Source organism: Arachis hypogaea, chromosome 4 (assembly GCF_003086295.3).
Source record: "Arachis hypogaea cultivar Tifrunner chromosome 4, arahy.Tifrunner.gnm2.J5K5, whole genome shotgun sequence".
NCBI classification, from domain to species: Eukaryota; Viridiplantae; Streptophyta; class Magnoliopsida; order Fabales; family Fabaceae; genus Arachis; species Arachis hypogaea.
Window position 1 is genome coordinate 71,221,107 of NC_092039.1, and position 18,621 is coordinate 71,239,727.

An 18,621-nucleotide genomic window follows, 5' to 3' on the forward strand; every position below is an offset into this window, starting at 1 on the left:
GGTATAGATGGGAGTTGATGAGTTCATCCCGACTGAGCACTCAATCACTAAAAAGATAATGGATGGATCTCAAGCTCAAGACAACCCCACCAAGAGGAGGGCGCACGAGCTTCTCCCAAAAATCTCCCAATTTGACTATTGGGTTCGCTTAGAAGCATCTGTTACCAAGCTGCAAAAAGCTGTGGATCAACTCAAAGAAGAGCAGCAGAATTAGAACAGCATACTTTGGAAATTGCTCAAGGAACAATAGCAGCAAGGGCGTGAGCTACAGGAGCTGAAGCGCCAGAGGCTATCCCTTGAAGCACCAGGCGTCCCACAAATTGAAGGAGCACCTATCTCCAAAAATCAAGGTTGTTGAGTCCTAACTCTATGATAACTTTTGTTATTAGGGACCTATATTAGAATCGCAAGAGCATTAGTATTAGGATTGTGTTCCGAGGGTTACCTGAAACTGTAGGTCGATCTCGGACGAGATCTTCTGTGCTGGTCGGAGCCGACATTTCCGGCAGGTGTATAGCGGCCGGAGCTGGTGTGTCTGACTCGTGGAATTGAGAATGCTTCTGATCCTTGTCATCGAAGGGTGGGGGGTACCTGCAAGGGACTCCGATGCTTAAGTTAGCAAGGGTATTAAACAGGTATTGAGTAGAATCAGAGTATGAGTTATTCTTGGGTGCTCTAGTATATTTATAATGGTGAGGAGTGACCTCTCTGGAGATAAGATAGTTATCTTATCTTATCTTATCTTATCTTTGAGTGATGTCATCTTATCTTTAGGGGAACCACCTTTATCTTTCTAGGCTTTGGCTGCCTTTAGATTGGGCTGTGTTCCTTCATTTTGGGCCTGCTTTGGGCTTCTTTGGCGATTTGGCCGAGCTCTTTGAGAAGAGGTCGGGCATTGGCCGAGCTTTTTGAGAAGAGGTTGGATAGTCTGACCTGAAGAGGTCGGTCGGCTTGTCGCTAAACATCCCGGGTCGGACAGCTTGACCCAGGGTATGAACAGTGCCCCTGCTTGAGTTCGATCTTTCCATGAGATTATGCTTTTCAGAGCTTCGATCTCTTTGGAAGTAGTGCTCAAGCATCTGTCTTTGCTTGTTTCTTCATTGCTTTGCAATCTTACAGATTTTCTAGAGGTTTGGTACTTCACAGTCCAACCTCTTTTGAGCGGTAGTGTGAGTTTTCTACCCTTGCCTTCTGGATCATGCCTTGCTTTAAGTTTGTGTTGACAACCCTCTGCTTTGGCGAAGTTATCCTTGCGGCTTGATATCCGGGGTTTTAGTGACTTGTCCAATGAATTTTTAGTGTTCTTTATATAGAACATTTTTTAGTCTCGGATGACGTTCGTAGCCCTGTTTGAGATTGTGCCTTCTTTTAGTGGAGTTGTATCCCTTTTGGCTAAGCACATTTGAGCCTTAAGTGGTTTCCCAACCTTTTGGCTTGTTCTTTTTTGAGATCGTACTTGTTTCTTTTCTTAGCTGACGTCGACCTGTACGACAATGCCCCTGCTTGAGTTCGGACTTTTCCGTGAGACCGTGCTTTCAGAGTTTCGATCTCTTTGCGGAAATCGTGCTCAAGCATCCTGACTTTGGTCGATCTTTGAGTAGTTTCTCCTTGTGCGAGTCTGGTATTACCCCTTTTACTTTGTTGAGGGGACTTTTCAGCCTTCTTCCGACATGTTTGTCTTTGCTGTTCGGGCTTTTTAGTCATAATCCAACAACTTTTTAGGTAGTTTTCCGATGGGGAACCTTTTTATAGTTTGTTTGGATGATTTTTTAGCTCTGTCTTTGAGGCTGTGCTTTTCACTTTTTAAGTAGTGTCTTTTTTCAAGACTTCGTACCTTTTAGCAAAACATTCCTGGCCTTCCTCTGGCTGTTTGCGAGTGTCGGTACTTTGTTGTCCGACCTCTTTTGATCACTCCTGGTTTTGTCCACTTTCTGCTTGGTCGAGGTGGTCCTTGGGGCTAACTTGTCTGACAACTTTTTAGTGTTCTCGTAGAACTCTTTTTAGTCAGTCTGAACAATTTTGATAGCCTTGTTGTGGAGCTGTGGCTTTTTTGGGCGGAGCTATGTCCGTTTAAGCGCACGTTTTTCGTTTGTCCGACTTCTCTTGTCGATCCTTCTTTAGCTTTTGTTGGTTCGACTTCTCCTTGTCGGTCCAAGCTGTAGCTTTTGTTGGTCCGACTTCTTCTTGTTGGTTCTTGTCGGTCCAATCTTAGCTTTCGTTGGTCCGATTTCTTCTTGTCGGTCCAATCTGTAGCTTTCGTTGGTCCAACTTCTTCTTGTTGGTCCAAGCTGTAGCTTTCGTTGGTCCGACTTCTTCTTGTCGATCCAATCTGTAGCTTTCCAAGTTATTTCTGTAATCCTCTTTCTTTGACCTTGTTCAGGTCTCTTTCAGGGATTACTTTTATAACTTTTGTGTTGTGGGCTGACTTTCGTCGTGTCGGGGCTCTCCTGAGTTATTTCTGTAATCCTCTTTCTTGGACCTTGTTCAGGTCTCTTTCAGGGATTACTTTTATAACTCTTTTGTCATTTGGGCCGACTTTGTCATGTCGGGCTCTCCTTAGTTATTTCTGTATTCCTCTTTCTTAGACCTTGTTCAGTTCTCTTTTAGGGATTACTTTTATAACTTGTTTTATAGGAAACCGACTTCGTTAGGTCGATCACTTATAAGTTATTTTTGTAATCCTCTTTCTTGGACCTTTGTTAGGTCTCTTTCAGGGATTATTTTTATAACTTGTTGTGTAGGAAACCGACTTCGTTAGGTCGATCTCTTCTAAGTTATAGCAATTCCTCTTTAATAGGGTTGGCCAGACCTCTTTCCAGGGATTTACTGATAACTTGGGTTGACTTAGTCCGACTTTTTAGTGTCGGCCAGTCTTTTTAAGTTATTATATAGCAATCCATAAGACCTCGTCAAGTTCTTTTTGGGATCACTTTCGATAACTTCTTGCATTATTCTGTGTTCATCTTTGCCGATTTGTAGATGGTGGTTTCTATCCCGATTTGATCGTCCTTTAGGTGAATCGCATTTTCACCTTTGTCGGACGATCATTCCTATCGAGATCGTACAGTGAATCTGTTCTTCACTTTCTGTCGATCTGTTGCTTTATAATCGGACGATGAATGCTTCAGATTAATGCGTCTTGATTAAGCAGTGAATTTGGTTTTCATCGTGGTCGGGCGGTGAAGTTGGTTTTCACCTTGCCGACCTGTCACTTTGTAATCGGACGATGAATTTGGCTTTCATCTTGCCGACTTTGTCATGATCGGGTAGTGAATTTGGTTTTCACCGTGCCGACCTTTGTCATGATCGGGCGGTGAATTTGGTTTTCACCTTGTCGACCTGTCGTAATCAGACGTCTTGGTAGAAAACTTTTTAGGGAATTTGCGAACTTTTAAACAATAAAATGAGGATATGAATAAGAGTGTGTACATGTTAGTGCTTACCCTTCTAGGTCAGGCAATCTTTTAGATCTCGGCCTGGCGCCTTTTGGAGGCATGCCATGACCTTGGTAGCTCTCGCCCCTCGAGGTCGGACACTTTGTGGTGACCTTTTCCCAGTACTTCCGTGACTTGGCAGGGTCCTTTCCAATTAGCTGCTAGCTTTCCCTCTCCAGGTCGACTTGTTTCGATATCATTTAGGATGAGCTTTTTCGTTGTAGAGGATCGATTTGGAAGATCCTTCTTCGACTTCTACCGATATCATTGCCTCCATTCCATAAGCCAATCAGAAAGGTGATTCCTTTGTGGTGGAATGTGGAGTTGTCCGATATGCCCATAGGACTTGTGGGAGCTCTTCAGCCCAAGCTCCCTTTGCGTCCTGTAGCCTCCGTTTTAACCCGACTAGTATGACCTTATTGGCAGCTTCTGCTTGTCCATTAGCCTATGGGTGTTTTACGGGTGTGAATTGGTGCTTTATTTTCAAGTCGGCTACCAACTTTCTAAAGCCTGCGTCTGTGAATTGAGTGTCATTGTCTGTGGTGATGGAGTAAGGAACCCGACACCTTGTAACAATGTTTCTGTACAAGAATTTCTGACTTCTTTGAGCAGTGGCATTAGCTAGGGGCTCTGCCTCAATCCATTTTGTGAAGTAATCCACCCCTACAATGAGGAACACGACTTGTCCCGATCCTTGGGAAAGGGGTCCGAGGAGGTCGAGTCCCCATTCTATGAATGGCCAAGGTGATGTTACATTGATGAGCTCCTCTGGTGGGGCAATGTACAAGCTAACATGCTTTTGATGTAAAGCTTTAGACTTTGTATTTGGGTTTTTGCTCTCTTGTTGCCTCCAAAGGGTTCCCTTGGACTTTCGTGTGAGTCTTGGGGTTTCCCTTTTACTATTGTGTCTGACACTTGATGTTTTACTATTATTGTCCGAGTTTTTTGGTAATAACCCCATGGTTGACCTATGTCTTCTTGAAAAAATATTGCTGAGATGTCTACTAAGATCCCGTACGGCATGTCTGATTGACTGGATTCCATAGTTTTAATGCGTGTTACTGTGGCTGACCCTGAGTACAGTGTGCGACTTAGGAGGTTCCGTAGAATGAGTTGGTGTCGCCGGACCCCGAGGAGAGGGTTTGTTTTCCTTCCTTGTTGTGGTCTTGTAATGTAGCCTGGATGAGGCTTATGTTATTGCCTCCTGGTTTGGTGTTGGCTAGTTTTAAAAATGCATCAGCTCGGGCATTCTGCTCCCGAGGTATGTGTCGGACTTCGTATTCCCCGAATTGTCCGAGCTATTTTTTGTTTTTGTCCAGGGTCCCCTGAATTGTCCAGGCTGTTCTCTGGTTTTGTTCAAGGTCCCCTGAATTGTCCAGGCTATTTTTTCATGGTGGGATCCTCAGCTTGGTTGCTCCCTTCTATTTTTGAGGTGACTACTTGTGAATCACTAGACACGGTAAGCTCCTATCTTCTTAGCTAGCCTTAAACCAGCCAGTAGTGCCTCGTATTCAGCTTGGTTATTTAGCTTGATTTGGCTTCCCTGATCGCTTTCTATAATTACACCTACACCACTCCCGGTTTTATTTGGAGAGCCATCCTTGTAGAGTTTCCATTTTGTAGGAGTTTTCGGGGTGTCAGTGTACTCTGTAATGAAGTCGGCCAGATACTGTGATTTGATGGCTGTCCGAGCTTCATGTCGAAGATCAAATTCAAATAACTCGATTGCCCACTGTAGAATTCTTCCAGCTAAGTCTGTTTTCTGTAGGGTGCCTTTTATGGGCTGGTTGGTCCGAATTTTAATAGTGTGAGCTTGAAAATATGGGCAGAGTTGTCGAGAAGAGAATGTGAGGGCATAGGCGAACTTTTCTATCTTTTGATAGTTTAGTTCGGCCCCTTGTAGAGCCTTGATGATGAAGTAGATGAGTTGTTGCCCACTTTTGTCTTCTTTAACTGGTGATGAGGCTATTGCCCGACTTCCTACTACGAGGTATAATATGAGCTTTTCACTTTCCTTTGGTCGGGTAAGAATGGGTAGTTGCCCCAAGAATTTTCAAAATCTCGGAAGGCTTGTTTGCACCCCGTAGTCCTATTCAAACCTCTCTCCCTTCCTTAATATACCTATTTGAGGTGTCCTTTGCGAGATGATTTAGAGATCCTTCCTCCTGCGAATCCTCCATGAACATGTTTCTCAGGGGTGTGAGGTGGACGTTAAACTCGTTCGACCTCTTTGGTGTAAGACGTTTGACTTGTCCGACCTCTTTGGTGTGAGGTTGACCTTCAACTTGTCCGACCACTTTGGTGTGAGATGGACCTTCAACTTTGTCTGACCTCTTTGGTGTGAGGTGGACCTTCAACTCGTCCGACCTCTTTGGTGTGAGGTGGACCTTCAACTTGTCCGACCACTTTGGTATGAGGTGGACCTTCAACTTTATCCGACCTCTTTGGTGTGAGATGGACCTTCAACGCGTCCGACCTCTTTGGTGTGAGGTGGACCTTCAACGCGTCCGACTTCTTTGGTGTGAGGTGGACTTTCAACTCGTCCGACCTCTTTGGTGTGAGGTGGACCTTCAACGCGTCTGACCTCTTTTGTTTTTGATTGGGCGAGTTGATGGAATCTTCCCAATGTTGCATATTTCTCGGTAGACATCCACAACAGACACCCGAAGGGGGTGTAATTGTGGTATTTTCTAGGCTTCTCTCTTTGTCGATCTTCTTTTTTCTTGGACTCTTTATCCTTATCCCGAGAGGAGTAGGAATGTTCGGTTTTTGAGATCTCTCCTAGTCGAGAGTTTTTCTCCATGTTGATGTACTTCTCTGCTCGTTCTTGTACCTCGTTTAGAGATGTTTGGGTGTGTCCTGGATATTGAGTGGCTAAAAAGTCTTTCTCGTAGACCATTGATGAGGCCCCTGATAGCTGCTTCTATTGGCAGACTTTGTATGCCCATACATGTTTTGTTGAATCTTTCCATGTTGTTGCGAAGGCTCTCTCGATCTCCTTGCTTGATCCCTAATAGACTCGATGCGTGTTTGGCTTTGTACTTCTGGATGGAGAATAACGGATTGCATCTGAGGCCTTCGTGAAATACATTCTGCTTCTGAAATTGCTAAGATGATGGCTTAGATCTGATGTGCCGTCGTAGGGGGTCATGTCTGGAGCTTTGAAGTCCTTTAGGACCTTTATCTTTCATGATCTCTTTGGTGAATGGATCTTGGTCCTTGCAGAAGCTATCCTCATGAGAGGATCGATTAGCTTTGGCCTTGATATCAGCTTCGAGTTTTAGGAGTTTGTCCTCCAATTCTCGGCGTCGCTTTATCTCCCTTTGTAGGTCTTTCTCAGCCTCTCGTTGATGTAGGGCTTCTTCTTCCAGTTGTTTTAAATGGTCTTGAAGTGCCTCAATGGCTCCCGCATTTGGAGAATCCTTTTTGTTGTTAAGTTGAGGAGTATCATTTGGTGTAGTGTCCACATTTTTGTGCGGCGTTCTATCCTCTAGATCTGAATCGTGGTCATTGTCATGGTTATCTGCCATGTTGGTGGGATGACTTCCAAGTTCCCTAGCAACGGCGCCAATGTTCCAAGGGTTACCTGAAACTATAGGTCGATCTCGGACAAAATCTTCTGTGCTGGTCGGAGCCGACGTGTCCGGCAGGTGTATAGTGGCCGGAGCTGGTGTGTCCGACTCATGGAATTGAGAATTCTTCTGATCCCTTGTCACCGAAGGGTGGGGGGTACCTGCAAGGGACTCCGATGCTTAAGTTAGCAAGGGTATTAAACAGGTATTGAGTAGAATCAGAGTATGAGTTATACCTGGGTGCTCCAGTGTATTTATAATGGTGAGGAGTGACCTCTTTGGAGATAAGATAGTTATCTTATCTTATCTTATCTTATCTTTGAGTTAAGTCATCTTATCTTTAGGGGAATCGCCTTTATCTTTCTGGGCTTTGGCTGCCTTTAGATTGGGCTGTATTCCTTCATTTTGGGCCTGCTTTGGGCTTCTTTGGCGATTTGGCCGAGCTCTTTGAGAAGAGGTCGGATAGTCTGACCTGAAGAGGTCGGTCGGCTTGTCGCTAAACATCCCGGGTTGGACAGCTTGACCCAGGGTATGAACAGATTGCATAAGCATTAGTATTATTTTTATCAATTTGGGTATAATTTAATTTTCTTATCATCATCAAACATGAATAAAATAGTAGATTTTTTTTAAAAGAGCAAGGGTGCAAATATCTCGAGTATATAATAAGACAAATTTAAAATATTTATATGTGGTGGCATTGCTTTAGCTCTCTGAATGAAGGCATAAACAGTGTATAATTTTTTTATACTGAAATTTAAGTAATGTTTGACTCTTGAAAGAAGGAGGTAAACAGAGAAATGTTATTGATAATCTGAAAAGTCATGAAATTGATCCTTGAAGCAAGAAAAAGCAATGAAGAACACAAAAAAAATTGCAAAAAATAAAGAAAAGGAAAGAAAAAGAAAAAAAAGCAAGCAGAAAAAGCCAATAGCCCTTTAAACCAAAAGGCAAGGGTAAAAAGGATCCAAAACTTTGAGCATTAATGGATAAGAGGGCTCAAGGGAATAAAATCCTGGCCTAAGCGGCTACATCAAGCAAAAAAGAGTGTGCTTAAGAACTCTGGGCACCTCTAACTGGGGACTCTAGCAAAGCTGAGTCACAATCTAAAAAGGTTCACCCGATTAGGTGTTTGTGGCATTTATGTATTTGGTGGTATAACTGGAAAACAAGATGCTTAGGGTCACGACCAAGACTCATAAAGTAGCTGTGTTCAAGAATCAACATACTAAACTAGGAGAATCAATAACACTATCTGCATGCTGAGTTCTGAAGGAAGCCAATCATTCTGAGTTTCAGGGGATAAAATGAGATGCCAAAACTACACAGAAGTAAAAAGCTATAAGCTCCACTCATCTAATTTGAATTTGAGCTTCATTGAAGACTCTGAGATTTTATTGCACCACGATCTTCTTTTCATCCTATTTTATTTGTCTAGTTGCTTGGGGACAAGCAACAGTTTAAGTTTGGTGTTGTGATGAGCGGATATTTTATACGCTTTTTGGTAGTGTTTTCATATAGTTTTTAGCATGTTTTATTCACTTTTTGTTGTATTTTTATTAATTTTTATGCAAAAATCACATTTTTGGACTTTACTACGAGTTGTAGCTTGCTTCAAGCTGGCAATCTCCGTGGGATCGACCCTTACTCACGTAAGGTATTACTTGGACGACCCAGTGCACTTGCTGGTTAGTTGTGCGGAGTTGTAAAAGTGTGATTGTAATTTTGTGCACCACTCATCCAAACCCTCCAACCATGATCCTTACCCCAAGACTTTAATCAGGGTGGAGGAATTAACCAAACTTTGGGTGGAGAGAACAACCTCAGAGGCAACCACTGAATTTCATCAATAGTTCTCAGGGTGGTGTCAATAAGAATTATTTCAACAGCTACCCAGTTCAATAGCGCAACCTCAAAGTACCCCTGACTTGGCATCTATTGTTGCAAAACTCTCCATGAATCAACAAAATTTTATGTAGGAAACTCGAGCTTCACTCAGAAACTTGGAGGTTTAAATGGGTCAGTTGAGCAAGCAAGCACCAGAGAGGCCTTCTAATACTTCTCCCAATTACACGTCACCTAATCCAAAAGAAGAGTGTCAGGCCGTTCAATTGATAAGTGGTAAGATAGCAGGATCAGAGACTAAGGCTAGTAAGTAGCGGGTTGAAAAAAAGACCCCGGAGAAGAAAAATGAAGAGGCAGAGCACGCCCCCTATAGGCACCTTGACAACCCCTTTTCGGTCACTCTTGATACACATCCTGCATTACCCAAGGCTCCTAAATATAAGTCTAAGATGCCATACCCTCAAAAACTTCAAAAGGCATCCACTAACAAGCAATTTTCAAATTTTTGGAGGTCTTTAGGAAGCTTTAAATCAACATTACTTTTGCAGAGACCCTTGAGCAAATGCCTCCTTATGCCTAGTGTATGAAGGAGTTATTGAGCAACAAGAGGGACTGGAAAGGAAGTGAGACAGTGGTACTAACTAAGGAGTGCAGTGCAATAATTCAAAAAGATTTTTCTGAGAAATTGCAGGACCCAAAGAGCTTTTTAATTCCTTGTACCATTGGAGATACCACTATTCAGAGAGCTTTATGTTATATTGGAGCTAGCATCAACCTCATGCCTCTCTCATTAATGAAAAAGCTCCAAATTGATGAGGTAAAACCTACTCATATTTCTCTTCAACTTGTTGACCGTTCTATTAAGTACCCCCTTAGAGCTGCTAAGAATTTGCTTGTGAAAGTATGCCTGTTTATCTTTCTTGATAAATTTCTAACATTGGACATGAAGAGGATAAAAATGCCTCTATTATTCTTGGAAGACCTTTTCTAGCCACAGGAAGAGCCCTTATTGATGTTCAAAAGGGTGAATTAACTCTGAGGGTCAATGAAAAGGAAATTGTCCTCAATGTGCTAGAGGCCTTGCAACACCCTGATGACTCTGAAGGGTGTATGAGAGTTAATATAATTGAGCCTCTGATTAAAGAGGTATTTGATGCCAAGAAGCTTGAGGATCTTCTAGAATCTCCTTCTGAGGATACTGATGAATCCAAATTTTATGGTATTTATTTGCTCTATTTGGGTGAATTTTATTGACTTTTCTTGCATTTATTCATTGAAATACCACGCTTTTGTGAATTCTTTCCTAATTGTGCTTAATTGTGAAAAACATGCTTTTCATGCTTAAATTGCCAATTTTAATTTACTTTTATCCCATTCGATGCCTTCATATGTTTGTTTGAGTGATTTAAGGTTTTAAAGGCAAGAATGACTTGAGAAAGAGGAAGGAAAGCATGCAAAGTGGAAGAATTCAAGAAAGGAAGGATTTGGAAAGCTGTCAATCCTGACCTCTCTTACTAAATTGATCATAACTTCCACTAACATCCGGGGCTTCAAAATGATATACAATTTGCCATAGTGGACATGGAACTTGGGTGTGCTTACGCACAAGAAGAAAATCAGCAAGTGTGTGTAAGCATACACCTGTGCGTACGCACACACCTGTGCGTACGCACAAGTCCCAGCACGTGGCCTCATTGAATACAATTTGCTGGCAGCAATTTTTGGGCTTCCAGAGCCCAATCCAACTCATTTCTGAAACTATTTCAAGCCAAATTGAAGAGGGATGAAGGGGGGAGCAATCAGGTTTAGGTTTTTACATGTTTTAGCTTAGTTTTTCTAGAAAGAGAAGCTCCCCCTTCTCTATAGAATTTAGGGTTTTTGTCTTAGTTTCTCTTTAATTTTAGTCTTTAATTCTTGTTTTAATATAGTTTCATTTATATTTTTATGCTTTCTTGTCTTGATCCTCTTTATTTCTTTTGTTATTTTCTCAATTTTGTCATTTCTAGTTTATAAACACTCTTGTTACTTTTAATTTCATTTAATGCAATTTTGATATTTTATGCTTTTTTGATGCTTATTTGAGTTATTATTATCATTTATTGCAATTGGTAGTTATAGAATTTATTTTTATTGCAATTTATGATATTTTCCCTCTTATGCATGCTAGGTGTTTGATAAAATGTCTCTTCTAATTTTTGTATAGTTTTCCCACTCTTGGTTAGTGTTCATGCCCCGGACCGAGCTATAGGGTCCGGGTTGGACTAAAACAAACTGACCGACCTCTAACTGATCTAGTCAACCACGGACAAACTGCCACAAGATACCCAAGAAAGGCCCAAGGATGCCCAAAAAGAAGAGTCACCATCCATTAGAATGCGGCTGGCCAAAAGATGATGATCTCACCCACAAAAGATAAGATAAGATAACAAACTTATCTCAAGAAAAGGTCATCAAGAACTTCTATAAATACACTGGAGCACCCAGGTATAATTCATACTCCAATTCTACAAAAAACCTGCATAAAGCCTGTACTAACTTAAGCATCAGAGTCTCTTGCAGGTACCACCACCTCCAGTGAATGAGGATCAGCAGCTCCTCCCTCTTCAACAGATCGGGCACTGCAGTCTCGACCATGCTAGAAGGTATCATCCGAGATCGACCTCTCCATTTCAAGTAATCCTTGGAACATTGGTGCGGTTGCCAGGGACCCTAGAAGTCATCCCATCATCATGGCAAACAACCCTACCAACAACCATAACTTCGGATTAGAATAAGGAATGCCAACTATGAACATGAATGCCACACCAACCTCTCTAAAGGACGCACACCAATCGAAGGGAGACAAGTGACCTCATAACACATAAATTTTAGATGCCATCCTTGAACAATAGGATCACCTCAGACAGCTCGAACAAGAAGCCGACGTCAGCGAGAAGCCAGGCGAGATCTCCGAAGAGAAACAAGATGGCGTTGAGAACTGGAAGACAGGCTCCTAAAACTCGAAGCCGACCTGAAAACTAAAACCACTCGATCCAACCATAAAGATAGCTCTCATAAGGATCAAGATCCATTCACAAAGGAAATCATGAAAGCTAAAGTCCCAAAAGACTTTAAAGCTCCCGACATGACCCCGTATGATGGAACATCCGATCTAAGCCACCACCTCAGCAACTTTAAAAGCTGGATGTACCTCACAGATGCCTCAGACGTAGCCCGTTGCAAGCCTTCCCGACCATCCTGGCCAAAACGGCAATAAAGTGGTTCGACAGCTTGCCTCCGAGATAAATTGCAAGCTTTGATGACCACGCCAAGAAATTCCTAGCAAGGTTATCCATACAAAAGGACAAATTCAAACACGCCCCAAGCCTGCTAGGGATTAAACAAGGAGATAGGGAAAGCCTTCGCAGTTACATGGAAAGATTCAATAAAGCATGCCTTGACATATAGAATTTCCCCACAGAAGCAGAAATTATGGGGCTCATCAACGGTCTACAGGAAGGACCCTTTAGCCACTCCATATCCAAGAAGCATCCGACATCTCTGAACAAAGTACAAGAACGGGCCGAAAAGTATATCAACATGGAGGAAAACTTTCAACTAGGAGAGACCTCCAAAGCTGGAATCTTCTACGCAGCTCGGGATAAGGATAAAGATTCAAGGAAAAAAGAAGACCAATCCACAGAAAAGCCCAGGAAATACCATAACTATACCCCTTTTCGGGTTTCGCTTGTGGACATCTACCAGGAGATATGCAACACAGAAAAAGGCGAGGAAATCAGACCGAATACTGTGAATTCTACAGTATCTACGGACACCCCACTAACGAGTGCTACGACTTAAAGAACGTCATAGAAAAATTATCTCGAGACGGAAGGCTAGATCGATTCCTGGCCAACAAGTCCGACGAGACAAAAAAGATAAGGAGGGATCAAGAGGATGGACGAGCTGAATGATCTCCTCACACCACAGAAAGGCACGTTCGTATGATCAACAGAGGATTCACAGGAGGAGGTATCTCCAAATCATCCCAGAAAAGACACCTTAAAGAAGTATACCATCTCTGGGAAGGGGATAGGTCATCCAACCTCCCTACTATTGGCTTCACTAAAGAAGACGCTGTGGGCATCATCCCTGCACATGATGACCCCGTAGTCATTAGCATCATACTCGCCAATGCCAATCTTCACCGAACATTGGTCAACTAAGGAAGCTCTACGGATATCCTATTCAAATCCGCCATCGACAAGCTCAGACTACAAGAAAAGGAGCTCAGAGCATATCCCAACAGTTTGTTCGGAATGGGTGATGCCCTAATTCAACCACTCGGGTACATCCCACTGCTTATGACCTTCGGAAAAGGAACGCAATCCAGAAAGCTGAGTATAGACTACATCGTAGTCGACGTGAGCTCCGCATACAACACCCTCATAGGTTGGACCACACTAAATTAGCTCGCTGCGGTAGTCTCCACTCCACATCTATGCATGAAATTCCCAACTCTAGAAGGGATAGCCACCATGAAAGGAGACCAAAAACTCGCGTGACGCTGTTACAACGAAACTTTAAACCTCAAAGGCAACCTCAGAGGAAAAGAAATCAATACAATAGAACTCGAGAGAACCCGGGCCCGTGAAGAACTTCGTCCTCAACCAGAAGGCAACACCGAAGAGGTCCAAGTCGGAGATTGATGGTGTTTTTGCGGAAAACGAATTTTCCAACACACAAATCCAATCGGCAAGTGTACCGGGTCGCATCAAGTAGTAATAACTCACAAGAGTGAGGTCGATCCCACAGGGATTGATGGATCAAGCAACTTTAGTGGGTGATTAGTTTAGTCAAGCTAACATTGAAGTGAATCTGGATGAAGTGTAGCCAATAGAAAGTAAATGGCAGGGAATTAAAAGTGCAGAATAATTAAATTGCTGAAACTTAAATTGCAAGAAACGTAAATTGCATCAAACGTAAAGGGGTTGGGTGCTGGAAATTAAAGAGAGCAATAGATTAAGCAACTAGAAATTTAAATTGCAGAAAATGTAAATGTGCAGGAAATTAAATCAAGCTCAATGTGAACAAAGATGTGAAAGTGGAGAATGCAGGAAAGGAAATTGCAGAAAAGTAAATGTAGCAGAAGAGGAATGAAACAGAAAGTAAAATGCAGCTCAATTTCAATAGCCAAGGGAAAGTTGAAGATCTCAGGGGTGGAGGAGACTAGAAAACAAGTCTAGATCTCAATCCCTTCCTTGATCAAAGTAGAAAGCAAATTGAAGAAGAAAGAAAGATGAAAGCCGTAGAGAAAAACTTGGATCCAAAACTCAATTCACTGAATTATGCAGAAAATCAACAAAGAGCAATCTTAGATCAAGAATGAAACAGAATTCCTTCAAATCTCAATCCAAGATTCAAGCAGAAAGGAAAATTAAAAGAGAGAGCTATCAAATCCTAATACTCCTTAGTGGAGCTAGCCTTTTTCTAATGGAGCTGCCCTTTTGAAATGAGAGTGATGCCTTTATATAGGCTTTTTACAAAATGAAAATAAAATGAAATTGAAATTAAAAACAAATTCACAAAATGAAATTCCTAATCTAGCTTCTCTGTGTGCCTTTGAGTCATGTTGAGTGGGCTTTGCTTGCTTTGGATTTGAGGGAAAATGGGTCTTGGATGGCCTTGATTTAATTTGGTGAGGAATTGAATTTATATGAAAGTTGGCCCATATGTTGCTCCCAGGAGGCTGCCCTGCCCTTGTGGAGGGCAGGGCAGGATTTGGTGCGGGCATGGCGTGCGAGCTTAGTGCGCAGGATGCTGCCCTGCCCTCGCGGAGGGCAGGGCAGAAAAATCTGGTGCGCCAATTTGGTGCTTGTGCGTGCTGCTGGTGCTGCCGAAGGATGCCTTGGTACGCCAGTTTGGTGTGCTGGCCGTGCCACAACAAAATGCTGCCCTGCCCTCGCAGTGTTTCCAAAAATGAAGCTCCGTGTTCGAGACTTGGTGGATGCACACGCTACTTCTTTTCCTTGGTTTATTTTTGCTTATTTTTTGCCCTTAAAGATGCCTTCCGTTCCTGCCTCAATTGTATGCCAAATATGAATTGCTATATATCGTTGGAAAGCTCTGAATGTCAGCTTTCCAACGCAACTAGAAGCACATCAATTGGATGTCTGTAGCTCAAGTTATAGCCCTTTGAAGTAGGCATGGTCATGCTGTGTGCGGCCAGATTTTAATTTAGCGAAAATTCTTGCTTCCAACCTCACTTTGCATCACGATTCTGCCCTGCCCTTGGCAAGAGCAGGGCAGTGTGCATGCTGGCTGCTTCTTTCTTTCTTTTGGTCATGGGCCACGCTTTTAAAAGCGTGGCCTAAGGCTCCAAAGTGTACCCCAACTTCAAAGTGTACCCCAAAGCTCTTTTTTTTCTCCTTTTTTTGTGCTTCTTTGCTTCTTTTTCTTCTTATTTTCTACAAGATTTATAAAATTAAAATATCAAGAAAATATATCATTTAAGTACAAAAGAATGCAATATTTAAGCACTAATCATCAATTTCTTGTATGAAAAAGCATAGAAAAATAGGTATATGATGACTTGTCATCACAACACCAAACTTAAACCTTGCTTGTCCCCAAGCAAGAAAAGAATCATGCAATAGAAATTGACAATCCAAGGTAAGAAGAGTAGCAAGTTAATGTTTATGGCAAGCTAGTTTTCTATGCATGCTACAATTACAAAAGAGATGTAAATGATTGATGCTTCTATCTAGCTTATTTTATGAAATCTTTTTCTTATAATTCTTCCTTGAAACAAGCTTTTGATTTTTTTTCTCCTTTTGGGTGCTTTGCCCCATGAGTTAATAACAAAGCTACGACTTCTAAATGCTTTGTTTTCAAGTATTACCACTTGATACATAAGCACCACAAGCATTTAATTAGAGGACTTCATTAAGCTCATTTTTCTTTTCTTTTCTTGACTCTCTAATCATTGATGCTCAGAGCCTTGAGCTTTGAGGGAGTGCTTTTGCACTTGAGCCTAGCCTTGACTTCTAAGTGTTTTGTTTTCAAGCATTTGGCTTGATACATAAACACCACAAGCACTTAGCAAATAAATTGCCATTGGTACTCAGAGCCTTCAGCTTTCTCATTCCTTCCCTTTTTCTTTTCTTGCTTTAATTGTATTTGCTTCTTCAAGGTTTTCATGATTTTAAAAGATTTCACAAAATGTACTAGATGAAAAACTTCAATTAAATAAAATCCAATGCAATTGAGCAACAATTAATCATACTAGCTTTCCAATACTTATATGCACATGCTAAAATCTTCTTTAATGCCTTGTTTGTTTATGATCATGATGCTTTATTGCTTTTGAATTCACAAAGCTCAAGTTGGTAGTTATAATGCCACATCAACATGTTACAAATCAAAATTTAGGCTATGCTTATTCATACCACACATGCATACAAAGAAGATAATATGACAATCATGCAATTTAAAGTGCTAGAAACAAATGAGAGGAAAAGGAACTTTACAACCTTGTAGTCCATTTTCTCTATTGTTGTCATTTTTCTCCCATTCTTCTCCTTCCCATACCAAATTAGAATGCTTGCTCTTCCTCAAGCAACAATTAGAACAATGGTGGTGGGGTCTAAAATGGATCATGAATGTCTCACACAAAAGGATGTCAGTAGCATATGTGTTTAGGCAAGCAAGATTAAGAGTAACCATCAAGGCACAGAGAAATAAAAACATTGTGATTGCAAACATAAGATGGTGTGCATGATACATTGCATAAAAGATAAGTGGCACACCAAACTTAGTGTGACACTTTCACTTGGAATTAATGCACGTATCCAGTAAAGAGTGGAAACAAATTTTTGTTGCATAGCAACACCAAACTTAGAATGCAATCCTATGTCCATTTTATTTGAAATAAGACTAAATGAAACCGTTGTATGTTAAATATAATCACCAAGCCAAGAATCTTGTCATGAATAAAGGTCTTTTGGTGATGTATTAACAAACACAGTTAACAAAAGAAAGCATTAAAAACAAGTAAATGAATAAAACAAAAAGGAAACTGAAATGTTAAACCGAAAGAGAAAAATAAAATTGCAGAAGCATTATGATTATGCAAACAAGTAGTGTTGCTTGAATAAATTGCATAGAAAATAAGTGGCACACCAAACTTAGAATCTTAGTGTGACACTTTCATGTAGAATTGATGCAATCATTCAAATGGATTGAAAACAAATTATTGCAGGGCAACACCAAACTTAGAATGTAATCATATGCCAATTTATTAAAATTTAAACAAAGCAAGAAGAAGAAATATACCTACTGTCTACCTGTTATTCACTTTCTTCCTCTTCTTCCAGTTTATTAAGAGGAATGACTTCAAGGGAGGAGAAGTTTCAGCTATTGTCCCCTTTCTTGGTTTCCTCTCAGCAAGCTTTCTTTTGAAATTGGCTTGGTTGAGCTTGCTTGCTTGATCAGGGGGAGGATTGTTTGCAGTTGACCTTTTCTTGAATATTGTCCTTGATATCTTGGTCACAATCCTCTTCTTGGTGCTTTTGTTAATTGCCTTCACTTCCTTGAATCCAAGTTTTGGTTGCTGTGTGATTGTTGGAGTGATTTCCTCATTAAGAGCTTCTTGCAATGGTGGTTTCGTGAGCTCTTCCTCTGTGCATTTCTCCACTTCAGTTGAGTGTGACTTATCTTGAATGTCTTCCTCCCTTTCTTCTTCATAATTTTCCATTAGTGCCTCTGGGAGGGAATCTTTGTGTTTTATTGTCACCTCAAGTGGCTCTTGTGAATGTAGAATCCTTGGCTCATGTCCAAATACTTCCACCACCTCTTCCTTTTTCACTGAAATTTCACTTGACACAGAGGCTTCCTCATCTTCTTTTCCACTTCCTCACCCACAAATTGGTCTTCATCTTCTCTATTTGATGGTTCTAAGTTCCTCCTTGTTTGCTCTAAGGGCTCATTCATCTTCTTGAGGATGATTTCTTTCCAGGATTGGGGTTGTGTGTATCTTTCCACGAGTTTTCTATGTATTTCAATGGCTTGAAGGTAATCCTCATCTGGTGGTTCAAGAGATGAAAGTTGAGAGTAATTTTGGTGACGTGGATATGTTGTGGTGAAGCTGTGTTGATGGGTGTGGAATGAGTTGTGTGATTGATGGGATGACTTGTATGGATTTTGGAGGAAACTTTGTGTTGAGGCATAATCAAGTGATGAAGAACTTTCAAATGAGAAACTGGGAGGTGAGGTCGGACACTCTCTTATGTGACTTGACTGCTCAGAATTTGTAGTTTCTTGGTAATACTCCCAGTCACCATTAGAATAATGACTCGCATCATTTTGTGGTGGAGGGAAATATCCCATATGATTTTCTTTCTCATCTTGTGTTTCTGAAGCATTTCTCCATGGATTGGAGTGCTCAGAATCTGTGATTTCTTGGTAATATTCCCAACCACCATTAGAGATTGGTGATGGTGGGTGATATCCCATAAAATTTTGTTTGACTATAAGATGAGTTGAACTCCATTTGTATTTTGTAAACATCAATGAAATTTGAAATTCATGTCATAGAGATAGAATTTCTTAGTGAGGCAATAACTCAAACACCTTGCTATCAATTTAAAACAGAGAACAAAAACAAAAAAAATGCTTGATCTAGACTTTTCACCCACTTAATCATTGTTGATCTAATCAATCCCCGGCAACGGCGCCAAAAACTTGATGGTGTTTTTACGGAAAACGAATTTTCCAACACACAAATCCAACCG